This window comes from Topomyia yanbarensis, chromosome 2 (genome assembly GCF_030247195.1).
Source record: "Topomyia yanbarensis strain Yona2022 chromosome 2, ASM3024719v1, whole genome shotgun sequence".
Lineage (NCBI taxonomy): Eukaryota > Metazoa > Arthropoda > Insecta > Diptera > Culicidae > Topomyia > Topomyia yanbarensis.
The window spans coordinates 437593388-437610148 of record NC_080671.1 but is presented as its reverse complement, the minus strand read 5'-3'; the positions used below and the strand labels follow the sequence as shown (position 1 = coordinate 437610148).

General features: G+C 35.5%; 1 long non-coding RNA gene across 1 annotated transcript; it reads right to left on the bottom strand.

Annotated features, from left to right (window-relative positions):
- Window positions 1–12240: 12240 nt before the first annotated feature.
- LOC131685560 (uncharacterized) lies at window positions 12241–13559 on the bottom strand. Its single transcript, XR_009304836.1, has 3 exons — window positions 13223–13559; window positions 12957–13163; window positions 12241–12902 (listed from the first exon to the last, which is right to left on the bottom strand). It is a non-coding gene; the product is annotated as an uncharacterized LOC131685560 (long non-coding RNA).
- Window positions 13560–16761: the final 3202 nt, after the last annotated feature.

Sequence of the window (16761 nt, the reverse complement as noted above, 5' to 3'; positions counted from 1 at the left end):
AAATCTATGAAATCTATGAAATCTATGAAATCTATGAAATCTATGAAATCTATGAAATCTATGAAATCTATGAAATCTATGAAATCTATGAAATCTATGAAATCTATGAAATCTATGAAATCTATGAAATCTATGAAATTTATGAAATCTATGAAATATATGAAATCTATGAAATCTATGAAATCTATGAAATCTATGAAATCTATGAAATCTATGAAATCTATGAAATCTATGAAATCTATGAAATCTATGAAATCTATGAAATCTATGAAATCTATGAAATCTATGAAATCTATGAAATCTATGAAATCTATGAAATCTATGAAATCTATGAAATCTATGAAATCTATGAAATCTATGAAATCTATGAAATCTATGAAATCTATGAAATCTATGAAATCTATGAAATCTATGAAATCTATGAAATCTATGAAATCTATGAAATCTATGAAATCTATGAAATCTATGAAATCTATGAAATCTATGAAATCTATGAAATCTATGAAATCTATGAAATCTATGAAATCTATGAAATCTATGAAATCTATGAAATCTATGAAATCTATGAAATCTATGAAATCTATGAAATCTATGAAATCTATGAAATCTATGAAATCTATGAAATCTATGAAATCTATGAAATCTATGAAATCTATGAAATCTATGAAATCTATGAAATCTATGAAATCTATGAAATCTATGAAATCTATGAAATCTATGAAATCTATGAAATCTATGAAATCTATGAAATCTATGAAATCTATGAAATCTATGAAATCTATGAAATCTATGAAATCTATGAAATCTATGAAATCTATGAAATCTATGAAATCTATGAAATCTATGAAATCTATGAAATCTATGAAATCTATGAAATCTATGAAATCTATGAAATCTATGAAATCTATGAAATCTATGAAATCTATGAAATCTATGAAATCTATGAAATCTATGAAATCTATGAAATCTATGAAATCTATGAAATCTATGAAATCTATGAAATCTATGAAATCTATGAAATCTATGAAATCTATGAAATCTATGAAATCTATGAAATCTATGAAATCTATGAAATCTATGAAATCTATGAAATCTATGAAATCTATGAAATCTATGAAATCTATGAAATCTATGAAATCTATGAAATCTATGAAATCTATGAAATCTATGAAATCTATGAAATCTATGAAATCTATGAAATCTATGAAATCTATGAAATCTATGAAATCTATGAAATCTATGAAATCTATGAAATCTATGAAATCTATGAAATCTATGAAATCTATGAAATCTGTGAAATCTATGAAATCTATGAAATCTATGAAATCTATGAAATCTATGAAATCTATGAAATCTATGAAATCTATGAAATCTATGAAATCTATGAAATCTATGAAATCTGTGAAATCTATGAAATCTATGAAATCTATGAAATCTATGAAATCTATGAAATCTATGAAATCTATGAAATCTATGAAATCTATGAATCTATGAAATCTATGAAATCTATGAAATCTATGAAATCTATGAAATCTATGAAATCTATGAAATCTATGAAATCTATGAAATCTATGAAATCTATGAAATCTATGAAATCTATGAAATCTATGAAATCTATGAAATCTATGAAATCTATGAAATCTATGAAATCTATGAAATCTATGAAATCTATGAAATCTATGAAATCTATGAAATCTATGAAATCTATGAAATCTATGAAATCTATGAAATCTATGAAATCTATGAAATCTATGAAATCTATGAAATCTATGAAATCTATGAAATCTATGAAATCTATGAAATCTATGAAATCTATGAAATCTATGAAATCTATGAAATCTATGAAATCTATGAAATCTATGAAATCTATGAAATCTATGAAATCTATGAAATCTATGAAATCTATGAAATCTATGAAATCTATGAAATCTATGAAATCTATGAAATCTATGAAATCTATGAAATCTATGAAATCTATGAAATCTATGAAATCTATGAAATCTATGAAATCTATGAAATCTATGAAATCTATAATATCTATAAAATTATAAAATCTAGAAAATCTGGAAAATCTAGAAAATCTAGAAAATCCAGAAAATCTAGAAAATCCAGAAAATCTAAAAAATCTAAAAAAATCTACAAAATTTTGAAAATCTAGAAGATCTAGAAAATCTAGAAAATCTAGAAAATCTAGAAAATCTAGAAAATCTAGAAAATCTAGAAAATCTAGAAAATCTAGAAAATCTAGAAAATCTAGAAAATCTAGAAAATCTAGAAAATCTAGAAAATCTAGAAAATCTAGAAAATCTAGAAAATCTAGAAAATCTAGAAAATCTAGAAAATCTAGAAAATCTAGAAAATCTAGAAAATCTAGAAAATCTAGAAAATCTAAAAAATTTAGAAAATCTAGAAAATCTAGAAAATCTAGAAAATCTAGAAAATCTAGAAAATCTAGAAAATCTAGAAAATCTAGAAAATCTAGAAAATCTAGAAAATTTAGAAAATCTATCAAATCCATAAAATCCATAAAATCTATAATGGAATGACACTGACAGATAATTGGTAAACAAAAGAAAGAGATGTCGAGTTCAGAGATTCAGCGTTATGAAAAACCATTCAAAACATAAAACTTTTTTAAATTTTTCAGGGAAATACATACGCTGTGTACATTTTCCTATTTTTAATACAATAAAAACGCATCAAACTCGTAAGGATTCTGTGGATTTCAAATGCATTCTATTTCCGCATAATCCAAACCAAATATTTCAGTGAACTTTATTCACTAGAGGCCAAATAATCGAATATATTCATATGGTGTGATTGGGGGAAAAAATAGGCATGACTTACTACGATCGAACTAAAAAAATTATCTGACGCGATAGAATGTTGGTGTCTTCGACAAAGTTTTAGAAATGAAATACCGATAAATCATTATCACATTCCAGTTCTCGTATAATCCCTTTGCGATCCAAACCTCGAATCCTTACTTATCAAATCTTTGGTTGTTGCCCTGATTATCTCAAGCTAAAAAATCTGGAATAGTTCCATTTTTGTGAACATGGTCAAAGATTTTTTTCTTGGCGCCAAACTGGAAGGTGGGACAATATTACTGAAGTTAGATCTAAGTTTTGGGTTCATTCAACTGAAGCCACTCAGGAAGCTTTGTACATGTATGAAGCACAGTAAGTTGGAGATAGTTTGGTAAAATTCTCGTAACTTTTGCTTTCCGTCATCCGCTTGTACAGATGTATATCGTTCTTTTTCTCCATTTTTTCCGCACTATCTGCATATTACGCGTGTTTTTTGAAAAGGGCTAATAAGCATACTGTCAAAATTCACTTTGAGAGGAAATTCTGGACAAACCATTAATCGCCGATTATAAATCACAACAGCAGACGAAAGAGAAAACTTTTCTCTTTCATAAAATGTTACACATACATCCTCGGGAGTACGGTTTATCCGGAATTTTCTCTCAAACTGAATTTTGACAGCATGCTTATTGGTCGTTTACAAAAAACACGCGAGAAATGTTACTATCTCGTTGGTCTTTCTGAGTTCGCGCATCATAGCCCAATAGATTTGGATTGGACGTTGTTCAAGGCAGATCGGTGGATTCATTTTCAACATGCACCGAATCAGTTTCGTATCATTTTAACAGGGTCTTGTAATAGTTACAAGACGGTTCAATCCGCCCAAAATAGTGGTTTTCCATTGAGCCGTCACAAAAATGTCAAAAAGCGGGTTTGAAAGAAAAACATTCCGTTTCACCGCTGATGGTCCTTTTTGTGACGAAAGTTTTATCTCGCTTTCCACAAATGTAGATTGCCTGCCAAACAAGATATTTAGATACGAATTTTGATGCTTTATCGTTTTTAAGTGACTGTCAATTTCTAAACTATTAATCCAGCGTAAACCGCCTGTTCGTTTGCTGTTCTTACTATATAAAGCTACCAACAGTAAATAAGCAACCACAAATGTCCCTAAATATGATGAAGAGAAAGTAAGTTTAAATACAAAATTTCAGTTTATGATACGCGTACCTTATTGTTACACTACTACGTAGCAATTAAAATCCGCACATTCAGACTCGCTCCCAGCAGTTATAGGCAATTTCCGTGTAAAACATATCCTCGTATCCATTATTTTTTCTAAAATACTTATGCAGAAATGGTTAGTATAACTTCACTTCTAATCCATATGAACTAGGCGAACTGTAAATAAATCGAAGCTTTTATTTTCAATATTTGTGTTGGCCGAATTTTACGATTTTTGAAAAATCATAGTCAAGTCTAAACTAAAACAATCTTAGTAATTGAAAGGGTCTATGATCGACAAATTTTAAAGAAGGTCTTAGGCTTGACCGAAAAGGTCTATTTAAATTCTGCCATGAATTTACGTAGCAAATCCTACCTCTAACGTCTTCCGTTGTGTTAAATCCGAATAGAAACCTTTACATATACTCAACCCACACACGTTAAGCACCGCACGTTGACAATTGAACACTATTTACTTAATCGAAATTTAAATCAATGAAAAACTATCGAATTTATCACCAGTAAGCAGCAGCTACGTATATTACGAATTAGAAAAAAAAACAAAGATTCTCAAACGAAGAGGCAGCTCTATGAAGCAAACTAGTGCAAATCTGTTATGAAATAAAGTGAATAGAAAAAAACACAAGTGCCATTTTGCCAAGCGAAACCAGAATGCAATCAAGTGTGCCTTTTGAAACCAAATAAAAACAAAAATTGAGTTAAATTACACCGATGTTGAGCTATATTTTTCTAGTGTGTAAGATAATCGAATCTCCTGGCACAAGTTTTTCCCCCCTAGACGCTTAACGAACATTAATGTTGTACAAGCAGCATAAACCCAAACAGCATACCCCGAGCTAGGAGGTTGTGTTTGAGAAGCAGAGACCAAAGGTGAATTGATTTTACTATGTACCGTATGCAAATTATATTATTATATTGTTTTTTTTTTCCTAAACCTTAAGACTTAGGCTAACCGTGAGAGATGTTTCGCGAGAAAGATTAGGCAATACACATTCAACCATATTTACCAATCGTGTTTTTTTTATTTAATTGAAGTAAGTTTGAAAAAATACTTACCGATAGATGTTATAGTTTTTCTGTTTTTTAAATATTTATTGCTATTATACCTAGACAGTCGTTTTCAGATGCTGTCTCTCACGCGAAGCAACAACTTCATATACATTCAAATAACAACAAAAACAAAAAACAACCATTGAAAAGAAACGTAACGTCGACCAGTCCAAAGTTTAGGTCAACATGGGTCCGAGAAATCGAATACAAATACTAGCATGATGCCCAGAACGTAGAGAAATAATGATTATGTATTTTTACCGTAATTTACTTAACTTGTACACCATAAATAATTAGTGCCTAAGCAAAGGAAGATTTATATAGTTGCATAAGCGGGAACTGCGCTAAAAGCAAATACAATTTGTGTAACTTTTTCCCTAAAAAATAACTCGTAAATGAAGCTTTTTCCTTGGTTCATTTTTTCTCCTGTGCAAGATACATATGAAGATTTATCGAAATAAAAGTTATACCTTCTTCTATCTTGGCTTTCGTAGATCTGCTTTTGATAGTGACTTATCACAGCCATTTATTTATTTATACGTAACTGGGAACCTGGTATAAGCAACGGCGCGTCTCCATCAGACTCTGCTTCAGTGGATACGCCCACATGTTTGCTCCTATCGACTTTCATCTGTATTGCATGAAAATGTATAACCTCACTTTTCTGACAGTTCAGAGAGCTTGTTTGCATGGACTTAGAAAATCCACCCTGTACAAGAAACTTGGATCGAATTCTAACACCATGTAAACAAGCTCGCTGTACAGTCATTTTTTCGAGCATTTTTTTTCTCAAATGACGGCAACTGATGTCCCTATCTCCAAAGAGAATAGTGAAAGAGACGCAGAGTGAAAATCAGTCAAAACGGCAACACTCCCTTTACGATGATTTCAACACTAGAATTTGGCAACCGTTTCCAAAGGCAGCACTTTAAATGACTCCTATTATATTTTGAAAACAAACCTTTTGTCGATCGTTGAATTTGTTTATCAAACGATGTGCATTTCGAAACAAAGAGATGAAATAATTCTAAAACTTGTTTTTACTCATACATAGACTCTAGAATGCACCTTCACGCAAAAGAATTGTGCATGTTTGATTCTATAAATTATTTCTTCATTTTTAATCGATAAAAATTCTTTATTGTGAACCAAACAATTTATTAAACCAAACTTAAGTTTTTGGTTAGATCAACCAAAATATCTTTTGAATCAATCTTACAAGTTTTGTTATCTGTGCTTTTCGAAGATCGACAAAATTATTGTTTGTTCCAAACAAATCAGTGATTCTAACAAAAGCATGCAGTTAATTGATTCAAAAGGACTAAATGCATTACATCAACAGTCCTTGTTGAATTGAAACAAATAAATAATAAAAGTTGCTACGAAGAAGAAAACTTTTTCCACGTGCGTCAATGCTGGAGAAATTCGCTATTTTTAAATCAGGGAATTCAGATTTCGGTAAGTTCTTATAGTGCTCAGATTTTCCGGACTCGAAGGGCGCAAGTGCAGCTTGAAAATAATCATGATGTCGCACAAAGGTTAGTGAATAAATTAAGTCGAAACGCACACGGTGCGTTTTATGGTGCCTTCCTCTATTCCAGAACTCAAACAAAACACCCTGTGTGGCTTAAAAACGACAATCGCAGAACTGAAAACACGTCACCGCACCAGAGATAAATAATACCCGTTCGAGAGGGCAGTTTCCTGTACTTCACCATCTCTGGTCCAACAGGAAGACAGCGTATTCGTGCGCCTTCTGCAATCTTTTTTTAAAAGCCGAGACTCTGAAGCACTATATTATAGCGCATATCTGGAATAAACCACGCGCACGGCCAAAGGTACTACATAAAGGGACGGTGACTGGAATCGTATGCGCTGCATGTAATAAAATTTCATTTCATTCCAAGCAAACCTACACCGGAACAGGTTTGGAATCCCTTACGGATTCTCGCTCAAATGCAACAAACGATTGAGTCGGAATCGGTTGTTGCCTTTGAGCTGGAACTCATAATGAATCCATTCAGAATTCCTAACCGATCCCGGAATGGGTTTGACTGGGCCATTCAGGATTCCGAAGCGGTTCCAGAATGATTTGACTGCGTAAAATTAATGCGTTTGTAGCCTGTTTTTAGAAAAAGGCCAATAAGTCAATGGCAAGTATTTACTTTGTGAGGTTCATTTGTACTGATGTTATCTGTTGTCAGCGAGTAATGGTTTGTTCTAAATTTGACAGTTGGCCTTTGGTTCCTATTAAAGAATAGGCATATTTTATATACAATAAAATTGGTTTTGCTTCAATATTTGCTATGCATTGATTCAAATATTTGTTATGTTTAAAACAATAAAATATATTATTTGATTTAACAAAAATGTTTTTTGTATTGAACATTTTACATGCATTGATCCAAATATTTTATTAGTTTTATTCAACAAAATGAGCTCATTGATTCAACAAAGTTGTTTGTTGTTTCGATTGTTGTTATGATAAAATCAATAAAAAATTTTGTTGGTCCAACTATTTTCCATGTTTGATCCAATAAATTCTTCAGAATTATTTCAACAATTGTTTTATTTATATAAACATGTATTTTTTATTGAACACAGAACAACTTGGTAAATTTATTATTTCAACCCTCATATTATTTGACATTAAAAATTATTTTTCTGCGTGTTACAATCACGATTGTACTAAATTCTGACGAAAATTCAAATTTTTTTTTGATAGATTTACAATACTTATCTCCTCCAACTCAGGCATGAGTAATGTTTATTTACATTGCACGATTGGTCTGCTCAATAAGGTATTTTTGGCTTCACACTATTCGTCTCTTTTCCTATTCTCTTTGCCTATCTCTACATACAGATTTTGACAATAGATAACATCAATTTTCCACCGATCGATGGGGGTCAGCTTGACGTCAAAATCGCTTGAAATATTATCAAAAAAACAGCAGTTGCAGTTAACAAAAGAAAACAATGCACACTTTGTTTGATTTGATGCAAACAAAAGTGTACCTCGTTCGTATATAGAACAATTTTCGTTTATTTTGTTACAAACAATGCTCTTTTGTTGACTACGATAATATAAATACAAATATGTTAATAATTTGTATTTGGTTTTACTACATCTAGCAAATTCCAAAAAATGTGTAAATGTAAATGAGAAACGTCAAAAAATACTGGTCAGTCAGCAGTTTCCTCTGAAAATGGCGACTTGAAAGATGATTTGCTGTACCTGTTTTGTAAGTTTTTGACAAGGTTCGGTAATGTTGGTACAATTTTGCCGAGCAATCAGACAATATTTTACCAGATAATGTTTGTTTATGTAAACAGAAGTGCTGACAAATTCAGTGAGAACTATTGCGGATTTCAGAAAATTATTCGAAAAGTTACAGAAAATCGTTAAAAAATGAAAACTTGAAACAATGTGCTGGCAGCTCCGTAAAAAGTGAGCAAGTCGTCGAAACAAATTACTAAATAACTTTTGGCCAGCTTAGAGAGTGTCAACCAGGCTCGTACGTTGATCGCAGCAGGAAAGAAAAGGAGTATTAGCCCGACACTTGTTGTTACTAGAGGCCGTTTGTAGTACTGTGAAAATGCCATTGCACTGCACTAGCTTTCTAGCTTCCCCCATCACGGTAATGCAAGTAAATACCGGAGGCTGGAGCACGTCTTACCTGTAAGGCGGTCGGGAGCGAAAAGGCTATGAGTCGGGTTGACTGTCGTCAACGAGGCCTTCGACTCGTCGTCGCTAACGCTTGAGTGCGTGTCGAAGCAGTACTCCCAATTTAAGGTTCCCCCACACTGACGCGATTTTGTCGCAGCGACTGCGAAAATTTCGCGAAGCGACTTGTCGCTAGCAACTCTGCTCATGGCGACAGATGTGCGCTCCCATACTGACGCGAACTTTTCGCGTCGGCTGTTGCGAAATTGCAGCGATTTTTGAACAATCGCTGCGTGCGAGCATTGTGTCACAGTCGCTGGGTGTTCGCCAGATATTCAAGATGGCGCAGACTAATCAACTATTGTCATTTGGCGCATCTCAACTTTACATAAGTTGACCAGAATTCCGAAAAAAATGAAAATAGTTATACGAAAAAAATCGCCTAAATTTCAAAACCAAACTGATGGACGCTTCTATACCACTACCAAGTCCAACAAAACTATTTGAAAACGAAGATTACATACCGTATAAAAGCCAGGTAAATCGAATAAATACTGGAGCGGTAAAATTGAATTGAAAGTAGGGTGGTTAGAGCTATTTACTATAATCCAGTGCTTCAAGTCCTCCGAGAATAAAAAATATTCCAAAGCGGACTCATCTTTCCAAAGAGCTGATCGAAAAATAGTTCGACGAACCGAACGATTCCGACGTAGAAGAATTAGTGAAAGCATTGGAAAAACGAAACGTCGGTAATAATACGGATGATGAGAAAGGCCTCCCGGAAAAGGACGATCATTTCTTGTTCAACGAAGATGTTTTAGCATTTTGTTTGAGGGAAGAAAACGCCAATGAACGGTTGAACATGTTATGCCAAAGATTCCATAACAATCTGAAATATAAGAATATAAAGTTCATACCGCAAATCGAGCGGGAGATTGAAGTTCCCCACAACATAAAGATAATCGATGAAATCTTGGGTACGGACTCGATCGGAATTCCCATGCGATCAGATGATAATCATGTTTCTTCAGCTGGACGAATAAATAGCAACCTCTCGTCGAGCAAGTTCTGTATGTTGGTTAACGGTATAACCCAATAGAGCAAGTGCACATCAAATCAAAATATACTCACACTAGCTTTGTTCCAGTACAAGGAAATCACTCCGGAGTAAACAGGAGCAAAAAATTCTTGCTCCTTTTTACTCCGGTTTGCTACCAGAAGAAGAAAAAAAAGAAGAAGAGAGTAAAGGAACGATTTTCTCCGGAGTACTTCCAGTTTCTCCTGGAACAGACCTACTGATAGCTGCTCAATTTCTCACGAGTATATGTACATTCGCAATCAAAACCCCACTGCTTCTGGTCGGATATACGTGCAGCAACGACGAATCATCTGAATACACCTCTATCGAAGACTGCATATCAAGAAGACTGCTAACTCTGTCCAGAATCTGGAGACAGTAACAGCAACGCCACTTGCGGGTAAAGGTGGTACTTCCCATAGTGATGCACACACACATATACACTTTAACATTAAGCTTCCTACCTTCAGACAATAGAGGTGCTGTAACCTCTGTCGCTTCTCGTTTGTATGGGGGAAGGAAAGAGATATCAGTCTTCTTAATATGTAGTCTTCGCCTCTATGCTAACCGGATCTAATCTGCCGTATATGCGAGAGTTAACTTACATCTCCTTGTTTATAATCCTGGTACCGAATGTGGAGACTCCCAAGTTCGGCACCAACGGGCTGGAGTGTGTGGTGTTGCAGCAGACTGGTGCGTATTTATCTGTGAGGAGAGGAGTACCGCAGCGAGTTTCCCAGGAGGGGATGCTACCGCTAGCAATGTTGATCAGTGGCGAAAGGGTCTGCGTTACAAGGCTGCTTGGTCCGATCAACGTTCCCTTTGTGATCGATGAAAACGTGGAGCTAATGATATATAGGCGATATGTTTCGCCAATTCCTATTCACTACAACATGGACGCATGTTCACAAATTGGAATTCGGTCCACTAACCGAGTAATTTTTAATCGGTTCCAAAGATAGACAATATTTATGAAGCCAAGCTTCGCCGAAGGATTAAGGTGTTTTATTACCTTGTTTTACATCTTTTTGGAGTACGATGTGTATCTTATCTTAGGACAAAGTCTCCTAACAGGCGATAGTACTTTTGTCATTATACGAGAGAACAACGATTTCTACTTTGTAGATCCAACCAGCGGTAAAAAATAGTCCAGCTCCGATGCGTACTGTCCTTTAAGTAGAATTTACTACTTTGTCAATCAGGACAACGTCTAGGGAAATATTCAAAAAGAGAACCGGGTGTTCCTGACGCAACTAGATGTGAACAAATCAGCCTACTGAAGACCGCTATTCAATCGATCTCATGAAGCTCCCACCGGTTGTATTCACGATGGAATTTACTTGTACAAAAATGCACTGAATGTACGAGATTTGTAAAAAACTATTGAAAAAAAGATTGTTAAGAAGATTGCAATTTGGAGAACGCACCGTAAAATTACATGGAACCGGTTAGTTTATGAAGCTATCAATTGTGTATTCTCGGATGGTATGCTATAGCAAAAAACGCAATAACTATATTCTAGTTTCAGCCATATAAGTAACCAACTTGCATACGCCCTTCCCAACTTTCAGTCGGACACTTGTCTGGAAACTAATACGAATGGCAATCTGGAACTGTTCAGTCAACTGTTATCCTTTCCTCAATAGTATATACAATATAAAGTATGCTACAATTTAAACTTTAAACTTGCTTTTCTCGAAATCAATATATTGTCACTTAGCCCGGTCTGACGTAACTCCGACCAGTTCGCTCCCAGCAAGACTTATTCATTACCAGCCATCGAAGTTTAGTCTTTGGTCGTGGTTGCCGAACGAACCATCGCTGATCCGGATCGCAAGAATCTGGGGGATTTGTGTAATCCTCTATTTTCTCCACAGTTATTTCCACCAAACCTTATGACACTGTTGCTATAATTTGTATTTTTCGTTATTTTGCAGTTTTATTACGTACGAAAATCTGTTAGTTTACACTGTACATCAGGTCAAGGAAAAGCATTTTTGGTTAAAGTTAACAATTAACATAAGGAGCGAACAATTATTTATAATCTTTTGCGCAGCGAATGCCTGCTCAGCTTTATACTCGTCGAAAGCCTCTACGAGGACAACCCGCTTGATCTCGCTACATCTTACGAAGTAAGATAGCTCATTTAGAATTTTATCCATGGTATTGCTCAATTGGGGGCTTCTGCAGATCATTGTTCTCGACAGTTTCACCGGGTGTCCGACGGTTCCATACAAATAGCTACATTGGACCCACAGTATGATGTACGGGTGATTGGTAGTTAGTTTGCACCGCTTCTCCTTCTATCGCTGTATTGTAGCACAATCTGTATCTGCTTCGTAAGCGGAACCACTCACAGGGGCAATGGTACTCACCCAGCACAGCACAATTCCTAGACGTGCCTTTTTGTGCAAAGGTCTCCCGTGATAATTGGTTGCAGTGGAAAGAACTTCCCCGCTAAACGCTTTTTGTCTAGTCAGTACTATGGTTTCACTATTCCGTCGATTTTTACCACCGGCGCAACCATCGCTCGCTGTCACTTGACTGCTAATGTTCACCGAACCGGTCGTATTGACCTCGATGAAAGCTGCCATACTGACTATAGTCGTCTAAACTTGTGCAATTCAGAGACTGTGAAATATCAATACTGGTATCTAAACTAAGTCTTCGAAAACACTCGAAATCACTAGAAATTGATGCTAGACTGTTTCGGTGCGATGGCGTGGTTGACTTGATGAAAACGCCCAAGGTTCCGTTCCACCATACCCTGAGTCAAGGCCACTTTTGGTTGAAAGTCTCGGATCTGCCAGATGCTCCAAATGCGCAAACTCGATTGGCAGTGGTGGCCTTTGTCTGTGGTTGTACGAAGTATCATATTACATCAAAGTGGACGAAGTAACAGTAAACGACCGTAGTGACGTTGTACCTATGGAGCTACGATCACTTTCCGACGTATGTCGGCCGTTGTATAGTGCATTCTGACCGATACTTGGCAGTTCATAGCCCAAGTAGGTGGAAGTGGATACTTTTTTACTGCTGTTGCTGCTACTGTTGGCTACTGAAACACGTAAGCATACTCAATGGTTTTTCGAATTTTTAATCAATGTACCTTCAAACTGCTGTCCTGGAAGACTATAGGTGCAGAACCAAAAATCATTTCGGCCATCGACGTGGTATCGCTTTTGGTATACATAGCTGTTGCGCTGATATAAAATTTTGCGATAAAATTTCCCACGCTGTTGGATCGCTTTGTATTGCGGTACTGAAAGTGGACGTTGTTGCTGCATTGGATTCGCCGGAAATTTTCTCGACCGCACTGGAATCAAACAGTAGTTTACGACCTCGAATGTCACATTCGCGGACAAGAACACGAACCTGGTCAGCGGTGAAAGTTGATTCTTCTGAGGTATATTTCTGTGTTGCTGAACTAGCACTGCGCTTCTTGGTATACTATAGTTGAAAACAGATTGTTGAATAATGCAATATTTATAGTCAACTCCATATTAAATTTACAAAAGGGCGAATAAGATTTGTAAACAAACTTTTATTTTGATGGTTTCTCTTAATTTACTATAATTTCAAAGCAGAAAACAATTGAAATTACTTCTACGAAGGGTAAAAATTTACATTAACGCATATTTTTCATGAAATTCCACACTGCAGCAGACTAATGAGCGAAACAAGTTTGTTTACAAAAAACACTTTCGCCCTTTTGACGAATTAATATTGAACTGATTTACTATCCTCTCTTCTTGTTTGTTTTCTTACTGTGTCTAGATTGTGTCGAGCAAACGACCTGCTTCACGCAAAGATGTTTTAAATATAAAGACACGCGGACAAATACACTATTCTCACTGAATGGCTGATAAAACAATCGAAAATTTTTTTTTTAATTTTAGGACAACATACGTCGTATTACCATGAGATTAAAATTGAGGTTGTCCCATCTAGCTACTATAGTTTGCAAATGTCACTTTGTGTCGCTTGTAATGCGAAATTCGCGCCGGTGTGGGCACACATGCGAATCGCACTGTCGCAGGAAGCGCGACGAAATCGCTAAGCGAAATTTTCGCAGTCGCTGCGACCAGAGATGCCAGATTTGCAGACAAGTCTGCAAATTCGCAGACTTTTAATTTATGCTGCAGATTTTTTGGATGACGCAGATATTTGCAGATTTTCTAGTTTGGTTGCAGATATTTGCAGATTTTTAAGTTTTGTTGCAGATATTTGCAGATTTTTGAATATAAAGTCTTTTGGTTACACTAGCTTTCCTGACATTTTTTGTTCTTCCCAGACTTTTAAAATTATTATTGCAGACATTTGAAAAAAGTACCTGGCATCTCTGGCTGCGACATAATCGCGTCAGTGTGGGGGAACCTTTGTGATAATAAACCGGAAATAAGCACAAGGTATATAAATCCCACCATAGCGTTAGCTTGTGCCACACAAGTACTACACACTAGAGAAATGTCACGGGAGGAGAAAGACAGTTTTGTGCTGGAATTCTCGCATGATTTAAGGTTTTATCCTTTTTTATTAACGACTTATAGTGAGTCAATCTTTTTCCTTTTTTTATATTGTAACGACATATAATTAGCAAGGGACTGGAAGGTGAAGTATTTTTCAAATATTAAGAGCCATAGTACTCAAGGGAGAGCAAGGATTTGAAGTAAGAAAGTTTAGAAAAGCGTGGAGTAGGGTCAATGAACAAGCTTAGAGTTTCCCGGTTACTTAGCTTTTTGTCTTCTGCAGCGCAGTAGTCAGGATCTTTTGGCATTAAATGCGAATCACCTGAGTCTGCGGCATGTCCGGACAAGCGTAAAGTAAATTTAATGACCTATGCTGTCGGAGCCGACGGTTTTAGAATTCCCTTGGCGTCCGGCCACCAGAAGACTCATTAGGTGCCTAACAATACGTTTTCCGAATATCATAACGACGAATAGCGGAAAAATGTCCAGCAATATACTTAAATCAAATTAGAGAAGACAAACAAGCAAAATGAAATGCACCAATGGTATCGATTGTATTTGCGACGATAACATGAAATAATTTTGAATGGCCCAAAATAAGAATTGACTTTAGGTGAAACCTTACTTTGCAGGACAAACATACTAGCAATTTCACGTACGCGTCTTCTATTATTATTATACTAACTACTAAAAAGAAAAGCACGGTTCATTACGAAAAGATAAAAAGAATAATAAAAAATAAACTACTAATTTTTTAAACAAAATTTTAAAGTTTTAAAAGATGCAGGAAATTAAGAAGAGGATCCAGTTTTAGTCGCTTCTTATGCCATGGGAGCAGGAAGACAGTGGATTAATTCTTGACTTCTGCCGCTGGATGCCACACGGTCTCAGGGCAGGGTTTGTGTGAGGCAAGATAATAATGATGTTAAACTACTAGTGGAAAGAGGGGGCTCTGCGAAGTTCGGATATCCAATAAACGATAGATGATTATCCAAGTATTTATTGTATTGTGGGATGTGCGTTCGCTATGCCAGGTTGCTTTGCTTCATTTTCTGTGCAAGCAGAATGCTTCCCAGGCGAAGAAAGCTTTCTTGAAAATGGTGGTTGCGATTTTCCCTTGCGAGCAATGAAATTGTTTCGTTCATTCTCGAGTGTGCAAGAGAGGAAACTACTGGACTATTTCAAGAGAACTTTGAGTCGAGTGATTAAAAAGTAGAAGGAAACTTCCTCTTCGCAAAGTGTCGGAGTGAAACCGTTTATCATTAACTGTACTTTCCGAGCAACCTAAGGTCATCCAGAAATTGACTTTCCGGCTGATCTCAACATATCAGATAATGATTTGGCCAAAAAACTGAATACTACCAGCTGAACTGTTGGCATAAATTCGACATATGTTACCTAGAAAATAAACAACCCGACCGAAGCTCCAAACAACAAACAGTGGTCAAAATCAGAGCCCGTATGCTACGACCAAGTGCGGATGAAGCTGAATGGATGTTTTTTCTCACAGATGAATCATATGCGCAAGTCACTTTGAATCAAATCTTTCTCGTGGTAAGTTTCCTAGCAGGTTCAAAGTTGTTTTTACGAAAAAAAATATAGTTTAGAAAGGGATCTGTTCATGTTGCAAGAAAATCAGCGTTTTCGTGACAGATAAGACTACTAACTTGAAAATGTCCAAAATGGAGTTCCATGACGAACAGATTAAACCTTTCATTACGTCTCGTGATAGAGTGGTTTCGTTTTGACCAGATCTAGCCAGTTGCCTTTTTAGCAAGGATATGCGATAATGGAACAACGGGAAAGGAGCACGAATCACCCTATACGAGTTGGAATCACTAAATTATTACCAGTTCCGGTATAAAACTAATTTGCACCGCTCCATGGCAGCGCTAGGCGACGATAAGCAAAACTCTACGTTTTCCATCCTTTTATAATGTAGGGGTAATTCGGACATCCCTACGGGGCAATTCAGACCGTCAATTTTTTCAGTTTTTTTTTACAATGGAATTGTGTTTACCTATGAAATCTTTATTGGAGAAATTTCTGAAAATGCAAAAAAATCGTGTAAAAAAATTAATCTGGGTAGGCACCAGGGATGCCACATTGAAATCTGTGTTTCGGCCAAAACATCTTTTTACCATCTGTTATGACTAAAACTGGAAAAAATCTGTGATAAATTTCCAAAAAATCTGTAAAAATCACAATATTTCCAAAAATCTGAAAATCTGAAATTTTTATCAAAATGCCAAAAATCTGCAAAAAAGAATCTGTGATAAAAAAATGTGAAAAAAAATCTGTGAATATGGTAACCCTTGTAGTCACAGCTGCCGATTGGCGCATCATGTATTTTCTTTGCTGTGGATTGTGCAATCGTGTGCGCAGCCACAAGCCGCTGAACGGTGGTTGATGGAATAGAGGGTCCAAATAGCCCCGTACACTCAT